A 19,652-nucleotide genomic window follows, 5' to 3' on the forward strand; every position below is an offset into this window, starting at 1 on the left:
ATATCAAGTAATATGCCCCGGCACCGTGACTCACCTTTGCAAATGAACCAGCGATTTATAATTCCAATCGCGCGTAACGTCGAACAACCCATCAGAGAAAAAAAAGGTGCAACACGAGGGCTTGCCAAGTGGTCACCCATCCGAGTACTACTCTCGCCCAAGAACACCTAACTGCGGAGTTCTGATGGGATCCGAGGCTTTAGTGCTGGTATGATCGCACCTGTTTAATTCCGCGCTGCAAATACATACACTCCTTCTCCTTTCTTCCCCCTCCGTCATTTGTTTCCTTGTGCGTTCACACTTCATCTCTACTTCTCGTTCTAATATCGATTAAAATGCCCCTGCTTCTTGACTCACATTTGCGTATAAACCAGCGGACCCTAGTTCCAGACTCGCGTAACGTCGAACGATCCGTCTGAAAAAAAATTAGTGCGACACGAGGACTTTCCAGGAGGTCACCCATCCGAGTACTACTCTCGCCCAAGCACACTTAACTGCAGAGTTCTGATGGGATCCGGCGCATTAGTGCTGGTATGATCGCACCCGTTTAATTCCGCGCTGCAAATACATAAACTCATTCTCCTTTCTTTCCCCTCCCGTCATTTGTTTCCTTGTGGGTGCGCACTGCACCGCCCGTGCTCGTTCTAATATCAACTAAAATGCTACGGTGTTGTGACTCACATTTGCGAATAAACCTGAGGACCATAATTCAAGTCGCGCGTATCGTCGAAAGAATCATCTGCAAAAAAATGGGTGCAACACGAGGACTTCCTAAGAAAATGGGTGAAATATAAGGACTTCGCAGGAGGTCACCCATCCTAGTGCTACTCTCGTCCAAGCACCCTTAACTTGCGGAGTTCTGAAAGAATCCGTTGCATTGGTGCTGGTATGATTGCTCATGTTTCATTCTGCGCTGCAAATACATACACTTTTTCTCCCTCCATCCCCCCTCCCGTCACTTGTTTCCTTGTGTGTGCACTCTGCACCTCCCGTACTCGTTCTAATATCAAGTAAAATGCCACGACGCCGTGACTCACATTTGCGAATAAACCTGCGGACCATAAATCAAGTTGCGCGTAACGTCAAAAGAATTCTGATGAACCATCCGAGTACTAATCTCGCCCAAGCACGCTTAACTGCAGAGTTCTGATGGGATCCAGTGCATTAGTGCTGGTATGATGCCACTTGTTTAATTTTGCGCTTCAAATACATACACTCCTTCCCTTTTCTTCCTCCTCCCGTAATTTGTTTACTTGTGAGTGCGCACTGCACCTCCCGTACTCGTTCTAATATCAAGTAAAATGCCACGACGCCGTGACTCACATTTGCGAATAAATATGCGGACCATAAATCAAGTCGCGCATAACGTCAAAAGAATCATCTGCAAAAAGATGGGTGCAACACGAGGACCCCAAGAAAATGGGTGAAATATAAGGAATTCGCAGGAAGTCACCCATCCGAGTACTTTTCTCGCCCAAGTACCCTTAACTGCGGAGTTCTGATAGAATCCGTTGCATTAGTGCTAGTATGATCCCTCATGTTTCATTCTGCACTGCAAATACATACACTCTTTCTCCTCCTATCCCCCCTCCCGTTATTTGTTTCCTTGTGCGTGCACTCTACATCTCTCTTTCTCGTTCTAATATCAAGTAATATGCCCCGGCACCGTGACTCACCTTTGCAAATGAACCAGCGGTTTATAATTCCATTCGCGCGTAACATCGAACAACCCATCCGAGAAAAAAAAGGTGCAACACGAGGGCTTCCCAAGTGGTCACCCATCCGATTACTACTCTCGCCCAAGCACACCTAACTGCGGAGTTCTGATGGGATCCGGGGCTTTAGTGCTGGTATGATCGCACCTGTTTAATTTTGCGCTGCAAATACATACACTCCTCCTTTCTTCCCCCTCCGTCATTTGTTTCCTTGTGCGTTTACACTCCATCTCTCCTTCTCGTTCTAATCTCGATTAAAATGCCCCCACTTCTTGACTCACATTTGCGTATAAACCAGCGGACCCTAGGTCTAGACGCGCGTAACGTCGAATGACCCGTCTGAAAAAAAATTGGTGCGACACGAGGACTTCCTAGGAGGTCACCAATCCGAGTACTACTCTCGCCCAAGCACACTTAACTGCGGAGTTCTGATGGGATCCGGCGCATTAGGGCTGGTATGATCGCACCCGTTTAATTCCGCGCTGCAAATACATAAACACCTTCTCCTTTCTTTCCCCTCCCGTCATTTGTTTCCTTGTGCGTGCGCACTGCACCTCCCGTGCTCGTTCTAATATCAAGTAAAATGCTAAGGTGCCGTGACTCACATTTGTGAATAAACCTGAGGACCATAATTCAAGTCGCGCGTATCGTCGAAAGAATCATCTGCAAAAAAATGGGTGCAACACGAGGACTTCCTAAGAAAATGGGTGAAATATAAGGACTTCGCAGGAGGTCACCCATCCTAGTGCTACTCTCGCCCTAGCACCCTTAACTTGCGGAGTTCTGATAGAATCCGTTGCATTGGTGCTGGTATGATTGCTCATGTTTCATTCTGCGCTGCAAATACATACACTTTTTCTCCCTCCAACCCCCCTCCCGTCATTTGTTTCCTTGTGCGTGCACTCTGCATCTCTCCTTTTCGTTTTAATATCGATTAAAATGCCCCTGTTTCTTGACTCACATTTGAGTATAAACAAGTGGACCCTAGTTCTAGTCGCGCGTAACGTCAACCGACCCGTCTGAAAAAAAAATTAATGCGACACGAGGACTTCCCAGGAGGTCACCCATTTGAGTACTACTCTCGCCCAAGCACACTTGACTGCGGAGTTCTGATGGGATCCGGTGCATTAGTGTTGGTATGATCGCACCTGTTTAATTTCGCGCTGTAAATACATAAACTCCTTCACCTTTCTTCCCCCTCCCGTCATTTGTTTCCTTGTGCGTGCACTCTGCATCTCTCTTTCTCGTTCTAATAGAAAGTAATATGCCCCGGCACCGTGACTCACCTTTGCAAATGAACCAGCAGTTTATAATTCCATTCGCGTGTAACGTCGAACAACCCATCCGAAAAAAAATAGGTGCAACACGAGGGCTTCCCAGGTGGTCACCCATCCGGGGCTTTAGTGCTGCTATGATCGCACCTCTTTAATTTCGCGTTGCAAATACATACACTCCTCCTTTCTTCCCCCTCCAGTCATTTGTTTCCTTGTGCGTTCACACTACACCTCTCATTCTCGTTCTAATATCGATTAAAATGCCCCTGATTCTTGACTCACATTTGCGTATAAACCAGCGGACTATAGTTCCAGTCGCGCGTAACGTCGAACGACCCATTTGAAAAAAAATTATTGCGATACTAGGACTTCACAAGAGGTCATCCATCCGAGTACTACTCTCGCCCAAGCACGCTTAACTGCAGAGTTCTGATGGGATCATGTGCATTAGTGTTGGTATGATGCCACTAGTTTAATTTTGCGCTTCAAATACATACACTCCTTCTCTTTTCCTCCTCCTCCCGTCATTTGTTTCCTTGTGCGTGCGCACTGCACCTCCCGTACTCGTTCTAATATCAAGTAAAATGCCACGGCGCCGTGACTCACATTTGCGAATAAACCTGCGGACCATAAATCAAGTCACGCGTAATGTCGAAAGAATCATCTGCAAAAAGATGGGTGCAACACGAGGACCTCCCAAGAAAATAGGTTAAATATAAGGACTTCGCATGAGGTCACCCATCCGAGTACTTTTCTCGCCCAAGCACCCTTAACTGCGGAGTTCTGATAGAATCCGTTGCATTAGTGCTGGTATGATCCCTCATGTTTCATTCTGCACTGCAAATACATACACTCTTTCTCCTCCCATCCACCCTCCCGTCATTTGTTTCCTTGTGCGTGCACTCTGCATCTCTCTTTCTCGTTCTAATATCAAGTAATATGCTCCGGCACCGTGACTCACCTTTGCAAGTGAACCAGCGGTTTATAATTCCATTCGCGCGTAACGTCGAACAACCCATCCGAAAAAAAATTGGTGCAACACGAGAGCTTCCCAGGTGGTCACCCATCCGAGTACTACTCTCGCCCAAGCACACTTAACTGCGGAGTTCTGATGGGATCCGGGGCTTTAGTGCTGCTATGATCGCACCTCTTTAATTTCGCGCTGCAAATACATACACTCCTCCTTTCTTCCCCCTCCCGTCATTTGTTTCCTTGTGCGTTCACACTTCACCTCTCATTCTCGTTCTAATATCGATTAAAATGCTCCTGCTTCTTGACTCACATTTGCGTATAAACCAGCGGACCCTAATTCCAGACGCGCGAAACATCGAACGACCAGTCTGAAAAAAAATTTGTGCGACACGAGGACTTCCCAGGAGGTCAACCATCCGAGTACTAATCTCGCCCAAGCACACTTAACTGCGGAGTTCTGATGGGATCCGGGGCTTTAGTGCTGGTATGATCGCACCTGTTTAGTTTCGCACTGCAAATACATACACTCCTTCTCTTTTCTTCCCCCTCCCGTCATTTGTTTCCTTGTGCGTGCGCGCTACCCCTCCTGTTCTCGTTCTAATATCAAGTAAAATGCTACAGCGTCGTGACTCACATTTGCGAATAAACCTGAGAACCATAATTCAAGTCGCGCGTAACGTCGAAAGAATCATCTACAAAAAAATTGGTACAACACGAAGACTTCGCAAGAAAATGGGTGAAATATAAGGACTTCACAGGAGGTAACCCATGCTAGTACTACTCTCGCCCAAGCACCCTTACCTACGGAGTTCTGATAGAATCCGTCGCATTAGTGCTGGTATGATAGCACCTGTTTCATTCTGCGCTACAAATACATACACTTTTTCTCCTTCCCTCCCCCTCCCATCAATTGTTTCCTTGTGCGTTCACACTGCACCTCTCCTTCTCGTTCTAATATCGATTAAAATGCCCCTGATTCTTGACTCACATTTGCGTATAAACCAGCGGACCATAGTTCCAGTCGCGCGTAACGTCGAACGACCCATCTAAAAAAAATTGTTGCGATACGAGGACTTCCCAAGAGGTCACCCATCCTAGTTCTGATGGGATCCAGTGCATCAGTGCTGGTATGATGCCACTTGTTTAATTTTGCGCTCCAAATACATACACTCCTTCTCCTTTCTTCCCCCTCCCGTCATTTGTTTCCTTGTGCGTTCACACTTCACCTCTCATTCTCGTTCTAATATCGATTAAAATACCCCTGCTTCTTGACTCACTTTTGCGTATAGACCAGCGGACCCTAGCTCCAGACGCGCGTAACGTCAACAACCCATCTGAAAAGAAATTTGTGCGACACAAGGACTTCCCAGGAGGTCGCCCATCCGAGTACTAATCTCGCCCAAACACACTTCACTACGGAGTTCTGATGGGATCCGGTGCATTAGTGCTGGTATGATCCCACCTGTTTAATTTCGCGCTGCAAATACATAAACTCATTCCCCTTTCTTCCCCCTCGCGTCATTTGTTTCCTTGTGCGTGCGCACTGCACCTCCCGTTCTCGTCCTAATATCAAGTAAAATGCTACAGCACCGTGACTCATATTTGCGAATAAACCTGAGGACCATAATTCAAGTCGCGCGTAACGTCGAAAGAATCATCTGCAAAAAAATGGGTGCAACACGAGGACTTCACAAGAAAATGGGTGAAATATAAGGACTTCGCATGAGGTCACCCATCCGAGTACTTTTCTCGCCCAAGCACCCTTAACTGCGGAGTTCTGATAGAATCCGTTGCATTTGTGCTGGTATGATCTCTCATGTTTCATTCTGCGCTTCAAGTCGCGCGTAACGTCCAACGGCACATCTGAAAAAAAGAAAATGGGTGCAACACGATAACTTCCCAGGAGGTAACCCATCATTGTACTACTTTCGCCAAAACACACTTAACTGCGGAGTTCTGATGGGATCCGGTGCATTTGTGCTGGTGTGACCGCACCTGTTTAATTTCGTGCTGAAAATACAAACACTCCTTCTTCCCTCCCCCCCACCCATCATTTGTTTCCTTGTGCGTTCACACTGCACCTCTCCTTCTCGTTCTAATATCGATTAAAATGCCCCTGATTCTTGACTCAAATTTGCGTATAAACCAGCGGACCATAGTTCCAGTTGCGCGTAACGTCGAACGACCCATCTAAAAAAAATTGTTGCGATACGAGGACTTCCAAAGAGGTCACCCATCCGAGTACTACTCTCGCCTAAGCACACTTAGCTGCAGAGTTCTGATGGGATCCAGTGCATCAGTGCTGATATGATGCCACTTGTTTAATTTTGCGCTTCAAATACTTACACTCCTTCTCTTTTCTGCCTCCTCCCGTCATTTGTTTCCTTGTGCGTGCGCACTGCACCTCCCGTACTCGTTCTAATATAAAGTAAAATGCCACGGTGCCGTGACTCACATTTGCGAATAAACCTGCAGACCATAAATCAAGTCGCGCGTAACGTTGAAAGAATCATCTGCAAAAAGATAGGTGCAACACGAGGACCTCCAAAGAAAATGGGTGCAACACGAGAACTTCTCAAGTGGTCACCCATCCGAGTACTACTCTCGCCCAAACACACTTAACTGCGGAGTTATGATGGGATCGGTTGCATTAGTGCTGGTATGATCGCACCTGTTTCATTCTGCACTGCAAATACATAAACTCCTTCTCCTCCCTTCCCCCCTCACGTCATTTGTTTCCTTATGCGTGAACTCTGCATCTCTCTTTCTCGTTCTAATATCAAGTAATATGCCCCGGCACCGTGACTCACCTTTGCAAATGAACCAGCGGTTTATAATTCCAATCGCGCGTAACGTCGAACAACCCATCCGAAAAAAATAGGTGCAACACGAGGGCTTCCCAAGTTGTCACCCATCCGAGTAATACTCTCGCCCAAGCACACTTAAGTGCGGAATTCTGATGGGATCCGGGGCTTTAGTGCTGGTATGATCGCACCTGTTTAATTTCGCGCTGCAAATACATACACTCCTTCTCCTTTCTTCCCGCTCCGGTCATTTGTTTCCTTGTGCGTTCACACTTCACCTCTCATTCTCGTTCTAATATCGATTAAAATGCCCCTGCTTCTTGACTCACATTTGCGTATAAACCAGCGGACCCTAGTTCCAGACGCGCGTAACGTCGAACGACCTGTCTGAAAAAAAATTGGTGCGACACGAGGACTTCCCAGGAGGTCACCCATCCGAGCACTAATCTCGCCCAAGCACACATTACTGCGGAGTTCTGATGGGATCCGGTGCATTACTGCTGGTGTGATCGCACCTGTTTAATTTCCCGCTGCAAATACATAAACTCATTCCCCTTTCTTCCCCCTCCCATCATTTGTTTCCTTGTGCGTGCGCACTGCAGCTCCCGTTCTCGTTCTAATATCAAGTAAAATGCCACGGCGCCGTGACTCACATTAGCGAATAAATCTGCGGACCATAAATCAAGTCGCGCGTAACGTCGAAAGAATCATCTGCAAAAAGATGGGTGCAACACGAGGACCTCCCAAGAAAATGGGTGAAATATAAGGACTTCCTAGGAGGTCACCCATCCGAGTACTTTCTCGCCCAAGCAACTTTAACTGCGGAGTTTTGATAGAATCCATTGCATTAGTGCTGGTATGATCCCTCATGTTTCATTCTGCACTGCAAATACATACACTCTTTCTCCTCCCATCCCCCCTCCCGTCATTTGTTTCCTTGTGCGTTCACACTTCACCTCTCATTCTCGTTCTAATATCGATTAAAATGCTCCTGCTTCTTGACTCACATTTGCGTATAAACCAGCGGACCCTAATTCCAGACGCGCGTAACATCGAACGACCAGTCTGAAAAAAAATTTGTGCGACACGAGGACTTCCCAGGAGGTCAACCATCCGAGTACTAATCTCGCCCAAGCACACTTAACTGCGGAGTTCTGATGGGATCCGGTGCATTAGTTCTGGTTTGATCGCACCCTTTTAAGTTCGCGCTGCAAATACATAAACTACTTCTCCGTTCTTCCCCCTCCCGTCATTTGTTTCCTTGTGCGTGCGCACTGCACCTCTCGTTCTCGTTCAAATATCAAGTAAAATGCCAGAGCGCCGTGACTCACATTTGCGAAAAAATCTGTGGACCATAATTAAAGTTGCGCGTAACGTCGAACGGCACATCTAAAAAAAAAGAAAATGGGTGCAACAAGAGAACTTTCCAGGAGGTAACCCATCAATGTACTACTTTCGTCAACGCACACTTAACTGCGGAGTTCTGATGGGATCCGGTGCATTTGTGCTGGTGTGACCGCACCTGTTTAATTTCGGGCTGAAAATACATACATTCCTTCTTCCCTCCCCCCCTCCCATCATTTGTTTCCTTGTGCATTCACACTGCACCTCTCCTTCTCGTTCTAATATCGATTAAAATGGCCCAGATTCTTGACTCACATTTGCGTATAAACCAGCGGATTATAGTTCCAGTCGCGCGTAACGTTGAACAACCCGTTTGAAAAAAAAAATTAGTGCGACATGAGGACTTCCCAGGAGGTCACCCATCCAAGTACTACTCTCGCCCAAGCACACTTAACTGCGGAGTTCTGATGGGATCCGGTGCATTAGTGCTGGTATGATCGCACCCGTTTAATTTCGCGCTGCAAATACATAAACTCCTTCTCCTTTCTTCCCCCTCCCGTCATTTGTTTCCTTGTGCGTGCGCACTGCACCTCTCATTCTCGTTTAAATATCAAGTAAAATACCACAGCGCCGTGACTCACATTTGCGAATAAATCTGCGGACCATAATTAAAGTCGCGCGTAACGTCGAACGGTACATCTGAAAAAAAGAAAATGGGTGCAACACGAGAACTTCCCTGGAGGTAATCCATCATTGTACAACTTTCACCAAAGCACACTTAACTGCGGAGTTCTGATGGGATCTGGTGCATTTGTGCTGGTGTGACCGCACCTGTTTAATTTCGTGCTGAAAATACATACACTCCTTCTTCCCTCCTCCCCTCCCATCATTTGTTTCCTTGTGCGTTCACACTGCACCTCTCCTTCTCATTCTAATATCGATTAAAATACCCCTGATTCTTGACTCACATTTGCGTATAAACCAGTGGACCATAGTTCCAGTCGCGCGTAACGTCGAACGACCTGTCTGAAAAAAAATTTGTGCAACACAAGGATTTCCCAAGAGGTCACCCATTCGAGTACTACTCTCGCCCAAGCACACTTAACTGCAGAGTTCTGATGGGATCCAGTGCATTAGTGCTGGTATGATCGCACCCGTTTAATTTCGCGCTGCAAATACATAAACTCCTTCTCCTTTCTTCCCCTTCCCGTCATTTGTTTCCTTGTGCGTGCGCACTGCACCTCCTGTGCTCGTTCTAATATCATGTAAAATACGACGGTGTCGTGACTCACATTTGCGAATAGACCTGAGGACCATAATTCAAGTCGCGCGTAACGTCGAAAGAATCATCTGCAAAAAAATGGGTGCAACACGAGGACTTCACAAGAAAATGGGTGAAATATAACGACTTCGCAGGAGGTAACCCATGCTAGTACTATTCTCGCCCAAGCACCCTTACCTACGGAGTTCTGATAGAATCCGATGCATTAGTGCTGGTATGACCGCACCTGTTTAATTTCATGCTGAAAATACATACATTCCTTCTTCCCTCCCCCCCTCCCATCATTTTTTTCCTTGTGCATTCACACTGCACCTCTCCTTCTCGTTCTAATATCGATTAAGGAGTGTATGTATAATTCCATTCGCGCGTAACGTCAAACAACCCATCCGAAATAAAATAGGTGCAACACGAGGGCTTCCCAAGTGGTCACCCATCCGAGTACTACTCTCGCCCAAGCACACTTAACTGCGGAGCTCTGATGGGATGCCAAGCTTTAGTGCTGGTATGATCGCACCTGTTTAATTTCGCACTGCAAATACATACACTCCTTCTCCTTTCTTCCCCCTCCCGTCATTTGTTTCCTTGTGCGTTCACACTTCACCTCTCATTCTCGTTCTAATATCGATTAAAATGCCCCTGCTTCTTGACTCACATTTGCGTATAAACCAGCAGACCCTAGTTCCAGACGCGCGTAACGTCGAACGACCCATCTGAAAAAAAATTGGTGCGACACGAGGACTTCCCAGGAGGTCACCCATCCGAGTACTAATCTGGTCCAAGCACACTTCACTGCGGAGTTCTGAGGGTATCCGGTGCATTAGTGCTGGTATGATCGCACCTTTTTAATTTTGCACTGCAAATACATAAACTCATTCCCCTTTCTTCCCCCTCCCGTCATTTCTTTCCTTGTGCGTGCGCACTGCACCTCCCGTTCCCGTTTTAATATCAAGTAAAATGCTACGGTGCCGTGACTCACATTTGCGAATAAACCTGAGGACCATAATTCAAGTCGCGCGTATCGTCGAAAGAATTATCTGAAAAAACTGGGTGCAACACGAGAACTTCCTAAGAAAATGGGTGAAATATAAGGACTTCGCAGGAGGTCACCCATCCTAGTGCTACTCTCGCCCAAGCATCCTTAACTTGCGGAGTTCTGATAGAATCCGTTGCATTGGTGTTGGTATGATTGCTCATGTTTCATTCTGCGCTTCAAATACATACATTTTTTCTCCCTCCATCCCCCCTCCCGCCATTTGTTTCCTTGTGCGTGCACTCTCCATCTCTCTTTCTCGTTCTAATATTTATTAAAATGCCCCTGCTTCTTGACTCACATTTGCGTATAAACCAGTGGACCATAGTTCCAGTCGCGCGTAACGTCGAACGACCCGTCTGAAAAAAAAAATTAGTGCGACTCGAGGACTTCCCAGGAGGTCACCCATCCGAGTACTACTCTCGCCCAAACACACTTAAATGCGGAGTTCTGATGGGATCTGGTGCATTAGTGCTGGTATGATCGCAGCTGTTTAATTTTGCGCTGTAAATACATAAACTCATTCCCCTTTCTTCCCCCTCCCGTCATTTGTTTCCTTGTGCGTGCGCACTGCACCTCCCGTTCTCGTTCTAATATCAAGTAAAATTCTACAGCGCCGTGACTCACATTTGCGAATAAACCTGAGGACCATAATTCAAGTCGCGCGTAACGTCGAAAGAATCATTTGCAAAAAAATGAGTGCAACACGAGGACTTCACAAGAAAATGGGTGAAATATAAGGACTTCGCAGGAGGTAACCCATGCTTGTACTACTCTCGCCCAAGCACCCTTACCTACGGAGTTCTGATAGAATCCGTTGCATTAGTGCTGGTATGATCGCACCTGTTTCATTTCGTGCTGAAAATACATACACTCCTTCTCCTTCCCTCCCCCTCTCATCAATTGTTTCCTTGTGCGTTCACACAGCACCTCTCCTTCTCGTTCTAATATCGATTAAAATGCCCTTGCTTCTTGACTCACAATTGCGTATAAACGACCGGACCCCAGTTACAGTCGCGCGTAACGTCGAACGACCCGTCTGAAAAAAAATTGGTGCGACACGAGGACTTCCCAGGAGGTCACCTATCCGAGTACTACTCTCGCCCGAGCACACTTAACTGCGGAGTTCAGGTGGGATCCGGTGCATTAGTGCTAGTATGATCGCACTAGTTTAATTTTGTGCTGCAAATACATAAACTCCTTCTCCTTTCTTCCCCTTCCCGTCATTTGTTTCCTTGTGCGTGCGCACTGCACCTCTCGTACTCGTTCTAATATCAAGTAAAATGCTACGGTGCCGTGACTCACATTTGCGAATAAACCTGAGGACCATAATTCAAGTCGCGCGTATCGTCGAAAGAATCATCTGCAAAAAAATGGGTGCAACACGAGGACTTCCTAAGAAAAAGGGTGAAATATAAGGACTTCGCATGAGGTCACCCATCCTAGTGCTACTCTCGCCCAAGCACCCTTAACTTGCGGAGTTCTGATAGAATCCGTTGCATTGGTGCTGGTATGATTGCTCATGTTTCATTCTGCGCTGCAAATACATACACTTTTTCTCCCTCCATCCCCCCTCCCGTCATTTGTTTACTTGTGCGTGCACTCTGCATCTCCCCTTCTCGTTCTAATATTGATTAAAATGCCCCTGCTTCTTGACTCACATTTGCGTATAAACCAGTGGACCCTCGTTCCAGTTGCGCTTAACGTCGAACGACCCGTCTGAAAAAAAAATTAGTGCGACACAAGGACTTCCCAGGAGGTCACCCATCCGAGTACTACTCTCGCACAAACACAATTAACTGCGGAGTTCTGATGGGATCCGGTGCATTAGTGCTCGTATGATCGCACCCGTTTAATTTTGCGTTGCAAATACATAAACTCTTTCTCCTTCCATCCCCCCTCCCGTCATTTGTTTCCTTGTGCGTGCACTCTGCATCTCTCTTTCTCGTTCTAATATCAAGTAATATGCCCCGGCACCGTGACTCACCTTTGCAAATGAACCAGCGTTTTATAATTCCATTCGCGCGTAACGTCGAACAACCCATCCGAAAAAAAATAGGAGCAACACGAGAGCTTCCCAGGTGGTCACACATCCGAGTACTACTCTCGCCCAAGCACACTTAACTGCGGAGTTCTGATGGGATCCGGAGCTTTAGTGCTGGTAGGATCGCACCTGTTTAATTTCGCGCTGCAAATACATACACTCCTTCTCTTTTCTTCCCCCTCCCGTCATTTGTTTCCTTGTGCGTGCGCACTGCACCTCTCGTTCTCGTTCAAATATCAAGTAAAATGCCACGGCGTCGTGACTCACATTTGCGAATGAATCTGCGGACCATAATTAAAGTCGCGCGTAACGTCGAACGACCCGTCTGAAAAAAAAATTAGTGCGACACGAGGACTTCCCAGGAGATCTCCAATCCGAGTACTACTCTCGCCCAAGCACACTTAACTGCGGAGTTCTGATGGGATCCGGTGCAATAGTGCTGGTATGATCGCACCTGTTTAATTTTGCGCTTCAAATACATAAACTCCTTATCCTTTCTTCCCCTTCCCGTCATTTGTTTCCTTGTGCGTGCGCACTGCACCTCTCGTTCACGTTCAAATATAAAGTAAAATGCCACGGCGCCGTGACTCACATTTGCGAATAAATCTGTGGACCATAATTAAAGTCGCGCGTAACGTCGAACGGCACATCTGAAAAAAAGAAAATGGGTGCAACACGAGAACTTCCCAAGAGGTAACCCATCATTGTACTACTTTCGCCAAACCACACTTAACTGCGGAGTTCTGATGGGATCCGGTGCATTCATGCTGGTGTGACCGCACCTGTTTAATTTCGTGCTGAAAATACATACACTCCTTCTTCCCTCGCTTCCTCCCATCATTTGTTTCCTTGTGCGTTCACACTGCACCTCTCCTTCTCGTTCTAATATCGATTAAAATGCCCCTGATTCTTGACTCACATTTGCGTATAAACTAGCGGACCATAGTTCCAGTCGCGCGTAACGTCGAACGACCCGTCTGAAAAAAAATTGGTGCGACACGAGGACTTCCCATGAGGTCACCCATCCGAGTACTACTCTCGCCCAAGCACGCTTTACTGCAGAGTTCTGATGGGATCCAGTGCATTAGTGTTGGTATGATGCCACTTGTTTAATTTTGCGCTTTAAATACATACACTCCTTCCCTTTTCTTCATCCTCCCGTCATTTGTTTCCTTGTGCGTGCGCACTGCACCTCCCGTACTCATTCTAATATCAAGTAAAATGCTAGGGCGCCGTGACTCACATTTGCAACTAAACCTGCGGACCATAAATCAAGTCGCGCGTAACGTCCAAAGAATCATCTGCAAAAAGATGGGTGCAACACGAGTACCTCCCAAGAAAATGGGTGAAATATAAGGACTTCGCAGGAGGTCACCCATCCGAGTACTTTTCTCGCCCAAGCACCCTTAACTGCGGAGTTCTGATAGAATTCGTTGCATTAGTGCTGGTATGATCCCTCATGTTTCATTCTGCACTGCAAATACATACACTCTTTCTCCTCCCATCCCCCCTCCCGTCATTTGTTTCCTTGTGCGTGCACTCTGCATCTCTCTTTCTCGTTCTAATATCAAGTAATATGCCCCGGCACCATGACTCACCTTTGTAAATGAACCAGCGGTTTATAATTCCATTCGCGCGTAACGTCGAACAACCCATCCGAGAAAAAAAAGGTGCAACACGAGGGCTTCCCAAGTGGTCACCCATCCGAGTACAACTCTCGCCCAAGCACACCTAACTGCGGAGTTCTGATGGGATCCGGGGCTTTAGTGCCGGTATGATCGCACCTGTTTAAGTTCGCGCTGCAAATACATACACTCCTTCTCCTTTCTTCCCCCTCCGTCATTTGTTTCCTTGTGCGTTCACACTTCATCTCTCCTTCTCGTTCTAATATAGATTAAAATGCTCCTACTTCTTGAGTCACATTTGGGTATAAACCAGCGGACCCTAGTTCCAGACGCGCGTAGCGTCGAACGACCCGTCTGAAAAAAAATTGGTGCGACACGAGGACTTCCCAGGAGGTCACCCATCCGAGTACTAATCTCGCCCAAGCACACTTAAGTGCGGAGTTCTGAAGGGATCCGGTGCATTAGTGCTGGTATGATCGCAGCTATTTAATTTCGCGCTACAAATTCATAAACTCATTCCCTTTCTTCCCCTCCCCGTCATTTGTTTCCTTGTGCGTGCGCACTGCACCTCTCGTTCTCGTTCTAATATCAAGTAAAATGCTACAGCGCCGTGACTCACATTTGCGAATAAACCTGAGGACCATAAAACAAGTCGCGCGTAACGTCGAAAGAATCATCTGCAAAAAAATTGGTGTAACACGAGGACTTCACAAGAAAATGGGTGAAATATAAGGACTTCGCAGGAGGTAACCCATGCTAGTACTACTCTCGCCTACGCACCCTTACCTACGGAGTTCTGATAGAATCCGTTGCATTAGTGCTGGTATGATCGCACCTGTTTCATTTCGCGCTGCAAATACATACACTCCTTCTCATTTCTTCCCCCTCCCGTCATTTGTTTCCTTGTGCCTGCGCACTGCACCTCTCGTTCTCGTTCAAATATTAGGTAAAATGCCACGGCACCGTGACTCACATTTGTGAATAAATCTGCGGACTATAATTAAAGTCGCGCGTAACGTCGAACGGCACATCTAAAAAAAAAATGGGTGCAACACGAGAACTTCCCAGGAGGTAACCCATCATTGTACTACTTTCGCCAAAGCACACATAACTGCGTAGTTCTGATGGGATCCGGTGCATTTGTGCTGGTGTGACCGCACATGTTTAATTTCGTGCTGAAAATACATACACTCGTTCTTCCCTCCCCACCTCCCATCATTTGTTTCCTTGTGCGTTCACACTGCACCTCTCATTCTCTTTCTAATATCGATTAAAATGCCCCTGATTCTTGACTCACATTTGCGTATAAACCAACGGACCATAGTTCCAGTCGCGCGTAACGTCGAACGACCCATCTGAAAAAAAATTGTTGCGATACGAGGACTTCCCAAGAGGTCACCCATGCGAGTACTACACTCGCCCAAGCACACTTAACTGCAGAGTTCTGATGGGATCCAGTGCATTAGTGCTGGTATGATCGCATCCGTTTAATTCCGCGCTGCAAATACATAAACTCCTTCTCCTTTCTTCCCCCTCCCGTCATTTGTTTCCTTGTGCGTGCGCACTGTACCTCCCGTACTCGTTCTAATATCAAGTAAAATGCCACGGCGCCGTGACTCACATTTACGAATAAACCTGCGGACCATAAATCAAGTCGCGCGTAACGTAGAAAGAATCATCTGTAAAAAGATGGGTGCAACACGAGGACCTACCAGGAAAATGGGTGAAATATAAAGACTTGGCATGAGGTCACCCATCCGAGTACTTTTCTCGCCCAAGCACCCTTAACTGCGGAGTTCTGATAGAATCCGTTGCATTAGTGCTGGTATGATCCCTCATGTTTCATTCTGCACTACAAATACATACACTCTTTCTCCTCCCATCCCCCCTTTCGTCATTTGTTTCCTTGTGGGTGCACTCTACATCTCTCTTTCTCGTTCTAATATCAAGTAATATGCCCCGGATCCGTGACTCACCTTTGCAAATGAACCAGCGGTTTATAATTCCATTCGCGCGTAACGTCGAACAACCCATCTGAAAAAAAATAGGTACAACACGAGGGCTTCCCAAGTGGTCACCCATCCGAGTACTACTCTCGCCCAAGTGCACTTAACTGCGGAGTTCTAATGGGATCCGGGGCTTTAGTGCTGGTATGATCGCACCTGTTTAATTTCGCGCTGCAAATATATACACTCCTTCTCCTTTCTTCCCCCTCCCATCATTTGTTTCCTTGTGCGTTAACACTTCACCTCTCATTCTTGTTCTAATATCGATTAAAATGCCCCTGCTTATTGACTCACATTTGCGTATAAACCAGTGGACCCTACTTCCAGTCGCGCGTAACGTCGAACGACCCGTCTGAAAAAAAAATTAGTGCGACACGAGAACTTCCCAAGAGGTCACCCATCCGAGTACTACTCTCGCCCAAGCACACTTAACTGCGGAGTTCTGATGGGATCCGGTGCATTAGTGCTGGTATGATCGCACCTGTTTAATTTTGCGCAGCAATTACATAAACTCCTTCTCCTTTCTTCCCCCTCCCGTCATTTATTTCATTGTGCGTGCCCACTGCACCTCTCGTTCTCGTTCAAATATCAAGTAAAATGCCACGACACCGTGACTCACATTTGGGAATAAATCTGCGGACCATAATTAAAGTCGCGCGTAACGTCGAACGGCACATCTGAAAAAAAGAAAATGGGTACAACACGAGAACTTCCCACGAGGTAACCCATCATTGTACTACTTTCGCCAAAGCACACTTAACTGCGGAGTTCTGATGGGATCCGGTGCATTTGTGCTGGTATAATCGCACCTGTTTAATTTCGCGCTGCAAATACATACACTCATTCCCCTTTCTTCCCCCTCCCGTCATTTGTTTCCTTGTGCGTGCGCACTGTACCTCCCGTTCTCGTTCTAATATCAAGTAAAGTGCCACGGCGCCATGACTCACATTTGCGAATAAACCTGAGGACCATAATTCAAGTCGCGCGTAATGTCGAAAGAATCATCTGCAAAAAAATGGATGCAACACGAGGACTTCACAAGAAAATGGGTGAAATATAAGGACTTCGCAGGAGGTAACCCATGCTAGTACTACTCTCGCCCAAGCACCCTTACCTACGGAGTTCTGATAGAATCCGTTGCATTAGTGCTGGTATGATCGCACCTGTTTCATTTCTTGCTTAAAATACATAAACTCCTTCTCCTTTCTTCCCCCTCCCATCAATTGTTTCCTTGTGCGTTCACACTGCATCTCTCCTTCTCGTTCTAATATCGATTAAAATGCCCCTGCTTCTTGACTCACATTTGCGTATAAACCAGCGGACCCTAGTTCCAGTCGTGCGTAACGTCGAACGACCCGCCTAAAAAAAAATTGGTGCGACACGAGGACTTCCCAGGAGGTCACCAATCCGAGTACTACTCTCACCAAAGCATACTTAACTGCGGAGTTCTGACGGGATCCGGTGCATTAGTGCTGGTATGATCGCACCTGTTTAATTCTGCGCTGCTAATAAATAAACTCCTTCTCCTTTCTTCCCCCTCCCGTCATTTGTTTCCTTGTGCGTGCGCACTGCACCTCCCGTGCTCCTTCTAATATAAAGTAAAATGCTACGGTGCCGTGACTCACATTTACGAATAAACCTGAGGACCATAATTCAAGTTGCGCGTATCGTCGAAAGAATCATCTGCAAAAAAATGGGTGGAACACGAGGACTTCCTAAGAAAATGGGTGAAATATAAGGACTTCGCATGAGGTCACCCATCCTAGTGCTACTCTCACTCAAGTACCCTTAACTTGCGGAGTTCTGATAGAATCCGTTGCATTGGTGCTGGTATGATTGCTCATGTTTCATTCTGCGCTGCAAATACATACACTTTTTCTCCCTCCATCCCCCCTCCCGTCATTTGTTTCCTTGTGCGTGCACCCTGCATCTCTCATTCTCGTTCTAATATCGATTAAAATGCCCATGCTTCTTGACACACATTTGCGTAGAATCCAGTGGACCCAAGTTCTAGTCGTGCGTAACGTCGAACGACCCGTCTGAAAAAAAAATTAGTGCGACACGAGGACTTCCGAGGAGGTCACCCATCCGAGTACTACTCTCGCCCAAGCACACTTAACTGCGGAGTTCTGATGGGATCCGGTGCATTAATGCTGGTATGATCGAACCTGTTTAATTTCGCGCTGCAAATACATAAACTCCTTCTCCTTTATTCCCCCTCCCGTCATTTGTTTCCTTGTGCGTGCGCACTGCACCTCTCGTTCTCGCTCAAATATCAAGTAAAATGCCACGGCACCGTGACTCACATTTGCAAATAAATCTGTGGACCATAATTAAAGTCGCGCGTAACGTCAAACGGCACATCTGAAAAAAAGAAAATGGGTGCAACACGAGAACTTCCCACGAGGTAACCCATCATTGTGCTACTTTCGTCAAAGCACACTTAACTGCGGAGTTCTGATGGGATCCAGTGCATTTGTGCTGGTATGATCGCACCTGTTTAATTTCGCGCTGCAAATACATACACTCATTCCCCTTTCTTCCCCCTCCCGTCATTTGTTTCCTTGTGCGTGCGCACTGCACCTCCCGTTCTTGTTCTAATATCAAGTAAAATTCCACGGCGCCGTGGTGAATAAACCTGAGGACCATAATTCAAGTTGCGCGTAACGTCAAAAGAATCATCTACAAAAAAATAGGTGCAACACGAGGACTTCACAAGAAAATGGGTGAAATATAAGGACTTCGCAGGAGGTAACCCATGCTAGTACTACTCTCGCCCAAGCACCCTTACCTACGGAGTTCTGATAGAATCCGTTGCATTAGTGCTGGTATGATCGTACCTGTTTCATTTCGTGCTGAAAATACATACACTCCTTCTCCTTCCCTCCCCCTCCCATCAATTGTTTCCTTGTGCGTTCACACTGCACCTCTCCTTCTCGTTCTAATATCGATTAAAATGCCCCTGCTTCTTGACTCACATTTGCGTATAAACCAGCGGACCCTAGTTCCAGTCACGCGTAACGTCGAACGACCCGTCTGAAAAAAAATTGGTGCGACACGAGGACTTCCCAAGAGGTCACCCATCCGAGTACTACTCTCGCCCAAGCACACTTAACTGCGGAGTTCTGACGGGATCCGGTGCATTAGTGCTGGTATGATCGCACCTGTGTAATTTTACGCTGCAAATACATAAACTCATTCCCCTTTATTCCCCCTCCCGTCATTTGTTTCCTTGTGCGTGCGCACTGCACCTCCCGTTCTCATTCTAATATCAAGTAAAATTTTACAGCGCCGTGATTCACATTTGCGAATAAACCTGAGGACCATAATTCAAGTCGCGCGAAACGTCGAAAGAATCATCTGCAAAAATATGGGTGCAACACGAGGACTTCACAAGAAAATGGGTGAAATATAAGGATTTCGCAGGAGGTAACCGATGCTAGTACTACTCTCGCCCAAGCACCCTTACCTAAGGAGTTCTGATAGAATCCGTTGCATTAGTGCTGGTATGATCGCACCTGTTTCATTTCGTGCTGAAAATACATACACTCCTTCT

At 46.7% G+C, this 19,652-nt stretch overlaps 4 non-coding genes and 34 pseudogenes across 4 annotated transcripts; all 38 read right to left on the reverse strand.

The window, feature by feature from the left end:
• Positions 1-103: 103 nt before the first annotated feature.
• LOC148260830 (5S ribosomal RNA) lies at positions 104-222 on the reverse strand (annotated as a pseudogene).
• A 204-nt stretch (positions 223-426) lies between these two features.
• Positions 427-545, reverse strand: LOC148260831 (5S ribosomal RNA; annotated as a pseudogene).
• A 1,200-nt stretch (positions 546-1,745) lies between these two features.
• On the reverse strand, positions 1,746-1,864 carry LOC148260832 (5S ribosomal RNA; annotated as a pseudogene).
• Positions 1,865-2,065: 201 nt separating this feature from the next.
• Positions 2,066-2,184, reverse strand: LOC148260833 (5S ribosomal RNA; annotated as a pseudogene).
• Positions 2,185-2,746: 562 nt separating this feature from the next.
• LOC148260834 (5S ribosomal RNA) lies at positions 2,747-2,865 on the reverse strand (annotated as a pseudogene).
• A 1,154-nt stretch (positions 2,866-4,019) lies between these two features.
• LOC148260835 (5S ribosomal RNA) lies at positions 4,020-4,138 on the reverse strand. The gene has a single exon (XR_015820457.1). It is a non-coding gene; the product is annotated as a 5S ribosomal RNA (ribosomal RNA).
• A 202-nt stretch (positions 4,139-4,340) lies between these two features.
• LOC148260836 (5S ribosomal RNA) lies at positions 4,341-4,459 on the reverse strand (annotated as a pseudogene).
• An 847-nt stretch (positions 4,460-5,306) lies between these two features.
• LOC148260837 (5S ribosomal RNA) lies at positions 5,307-5,425 on the reverse strand (annotated as a pseudogene).
• Positions 5,426-5,839: 414 nt separating this feature from the next.
• LOC148260838 (5S ribosomal RNA) lies at positions 5,840-5,958 on the reverse strand (annotated as a pseudogene).
• Positions 5,959-6,161: 203 nt separating this feature from the next.
• LOC148260839 (5S ribosomal RNA) lies at positions 6,162-6,279 on the reverse strand (annotated as a pseudogene).
• A 236-nt stretch (positions 6,280-6,515) lies between these two features.
• LOC148260840 (5S ribosomal RNA) lies at positions 6,516-6,634 on the reverse strand (annotated as a pseudogene).
• Positions 6,635-6,839: 205 nt separating this feature from the next.
• Positions 6,840-6,958, reverse strand: LOC148260841 (5S ribosomal RNA; annotated as a pseudogene).
• Positions 6,959-7,163: 205 nt separating this feature from the next.
• On the reverse strand, positions 7,164-7,282 carry LOC148260842 (5S ribosomal RNA; annotated as a pseudogene).
• A 559-nt stretch (positions 7,283-7,841) lies between these two features.
• LOC148260843 (5S ribosomal RNA) lies at positions 7,842-7,960 on the reverse strand (annotated as a pseudogene).
• A 210-nt stretch (positions 7,961-8,170) lies between these two features.
• On the reverse strand, positions 8,171-8,289 carry LOC148260844 (5S ribosomal RNA; annotated as a pseudogene).
• A 206-nt stretch (positions 8,290-8,495) lies between these two features.
• Positions 8,496-8,614, reverse strand: LOC148260845 (5S ribosomal RNA). The gene has a single exon (XR_015819997.1). It is a non-coding gene; the product is annotated as a 5S ribosomal RNA (ribosomal RNA).
• A 209-nt stretch (positions 8,615-8,823) lies between these two features.
• LOC148260846 (5S ribosomal RNA) lies at positions 8,824-8,942 on the reverse strand (annotated as a pseudogene).
• A 204-nt stretch (positions 8,943-9,146) lies between these two features.
• Positions 9,147-9,265, reverse strand: LOC148260847 (5S ribosomal RNA; annotated as a pseudogene).
• A 523-nt stretch (positions 9,266-9,788) lies between these two features.
• On the reverse strand, positions 9,789-9,907 carry LOC148260848 (5S ribosomal RNA; annotated as a pseudogene).
• A 205-nt stretch (positions 9,908-10,112) lies between these two features.
• LOC148260849 (5S ribosomal RNA) lies at positions 10,113-10,231 on the reverse strand (annotated as a pseudogene).
• Positions 10,232-10,793: 562 nt separating this feature from the next.
• LOC148260850 (5S ribosomal RNA) lies at positions 10,794-10,912 on the reverse strand (annotated as a pseudogene).
• A 559-nt stretch (positions 10,913-11,471) lies between these two features.
• On the reverse strand, positions 11,472-11,590 carry LOC148260851 (5S ribosomal RNA; annotated as a pseudogene).
• Positions 11,591-12,152: 562 nt separating this feature from the next.
• LOC148260852 (5S ribosomal RNA) lies at positions 12,153-12,271 on the reverse strand (annotated as a pseudogene).
• Positions 12,272-12,477: 206 nt separating this feature from the next.
• Positions 12,478-12,596, reverse strand: LOC148260853 (5S ribosomal RNA; annotated as a pseudogene).
• Positions 12,597-12,802: 206 nt separating this feature from the next.
• On the reverse strand, positions 12,803-12,921 carry LOC148260854 (5S ribosomal RNA; annotated as a pseudogene).
• Positions 12,922-13,130: 209 nt separating this feature from the next.
• LOC148260855 (5S ribosomal RNA) lies at positions 13,131-13,249 on the reverse strand (annotated as a pseudogene).
• A 204-nt stretch (positions 13,250-13,453) lies between these two features.
• On the reverse strand, positions 13,454-13,572 carry LOC148260856 (5S ribosomal RNA; annotated as a pseudogene).
• Positions 13,573-14,132: 560 nt separating this feature from the next.
• Positions 14,133-14,251, reverse strand: LOC148260857 (5S ribosomal RNA; annotated as a pseudogene).
• A 204-nt stretch (positions 14,252-14,455) lies between these two features.
• Positions 14,456-14,574, reverse strand: LOC148260858 (5S ribosomal RNA; annotated as a pseudogene).
• Positions 14,575-15,133: 559 nt separating this feature from the next.
• On the reverse strand, positions 15,134-15,252 carry LOC148260859 (5S ribosomal RNA; annotated as a pseudogene).
• Positions 15,253-15,456: 204 nt separating this feature from the next.
• LOC148260860 (5S ribosomal RNA) lies at positions 15,457-15,575 on the reverse strand (annotated as a pseudogene).
• Positions 15,576-16,135: 560 nt separating this feature from the next.
• On the reverse strand, positions 16,136-16,254 carry LOC148260861 (5S ribosomal RNA; annotated as a pseudogene).
• A 206-nt stretch (positions 16,255-16,460) lies between these two features.
• Positions 16,461-16,579, reverse strand: LOC148260862 (5S ribosomal RNA). Its single transcript, XR_015820003.1, has one exon. It is a non-coding gene; the product is annotated as a 5S ribosomal RNA (ribosomal RNA).
• Positions 16,580-16,788: 209 nt separating this feature from the next.
• On the reverse strand, positions 16,789-16,907 carry LOC148260863 (5S ribosomal RNA; annotated as a pseudogene).
• A 559-nt stretch (positions 16,908-17,466) lies between these two features.
• On the reverse strand, positions 17,467-17,585 carry LOC148260864 (5S ribosomal RNA; annotated as a pseudogene).
• A 562-nt stretch (positions 17,586-18,147) lies between these two features.
• On the reverse strand, positions 18,148-18,266 carry LOC148260865 (5S ribosomal RNA; annotated as a pseudogene).
• Positions 18,267-18,475: 209 nt separating this feature from the next.
• Positions 18,476-18,594, reverse strand: LOC148260866 (5S ribosomal RNA; annotated as a pseudogene).
• A 549-nt stretch (positions 18,595-19,143) lies between these two features.
• On the reverse strand, positions 19,144-19,262 carry LOC148260867 (5S ribosomal RNA). The gene has a single exon (XR_015820900.1). It is a non-coding gene; the product is annotated as a 5S ribosomal RNA (ribosomal RNA).
• Between the last annotated feature and the right edge of the window lie 390 nt (positions 19,263-19,652).

Source organism: Carica papaya, chromosome 5, assembly GCF_054855325.1.
Source record: "Carica papaya isolate Zhongbai chromosome 5, ASM5485532v1, whole genome shotgun sequence".
Classification (NCBI taxonomy): domain Eukaryota; kingdom Viridiplantae; phylum Streptophyta; class Magnoliopsida; order Brassicales; family Caricaceae; genus Carica; species Carica papaya.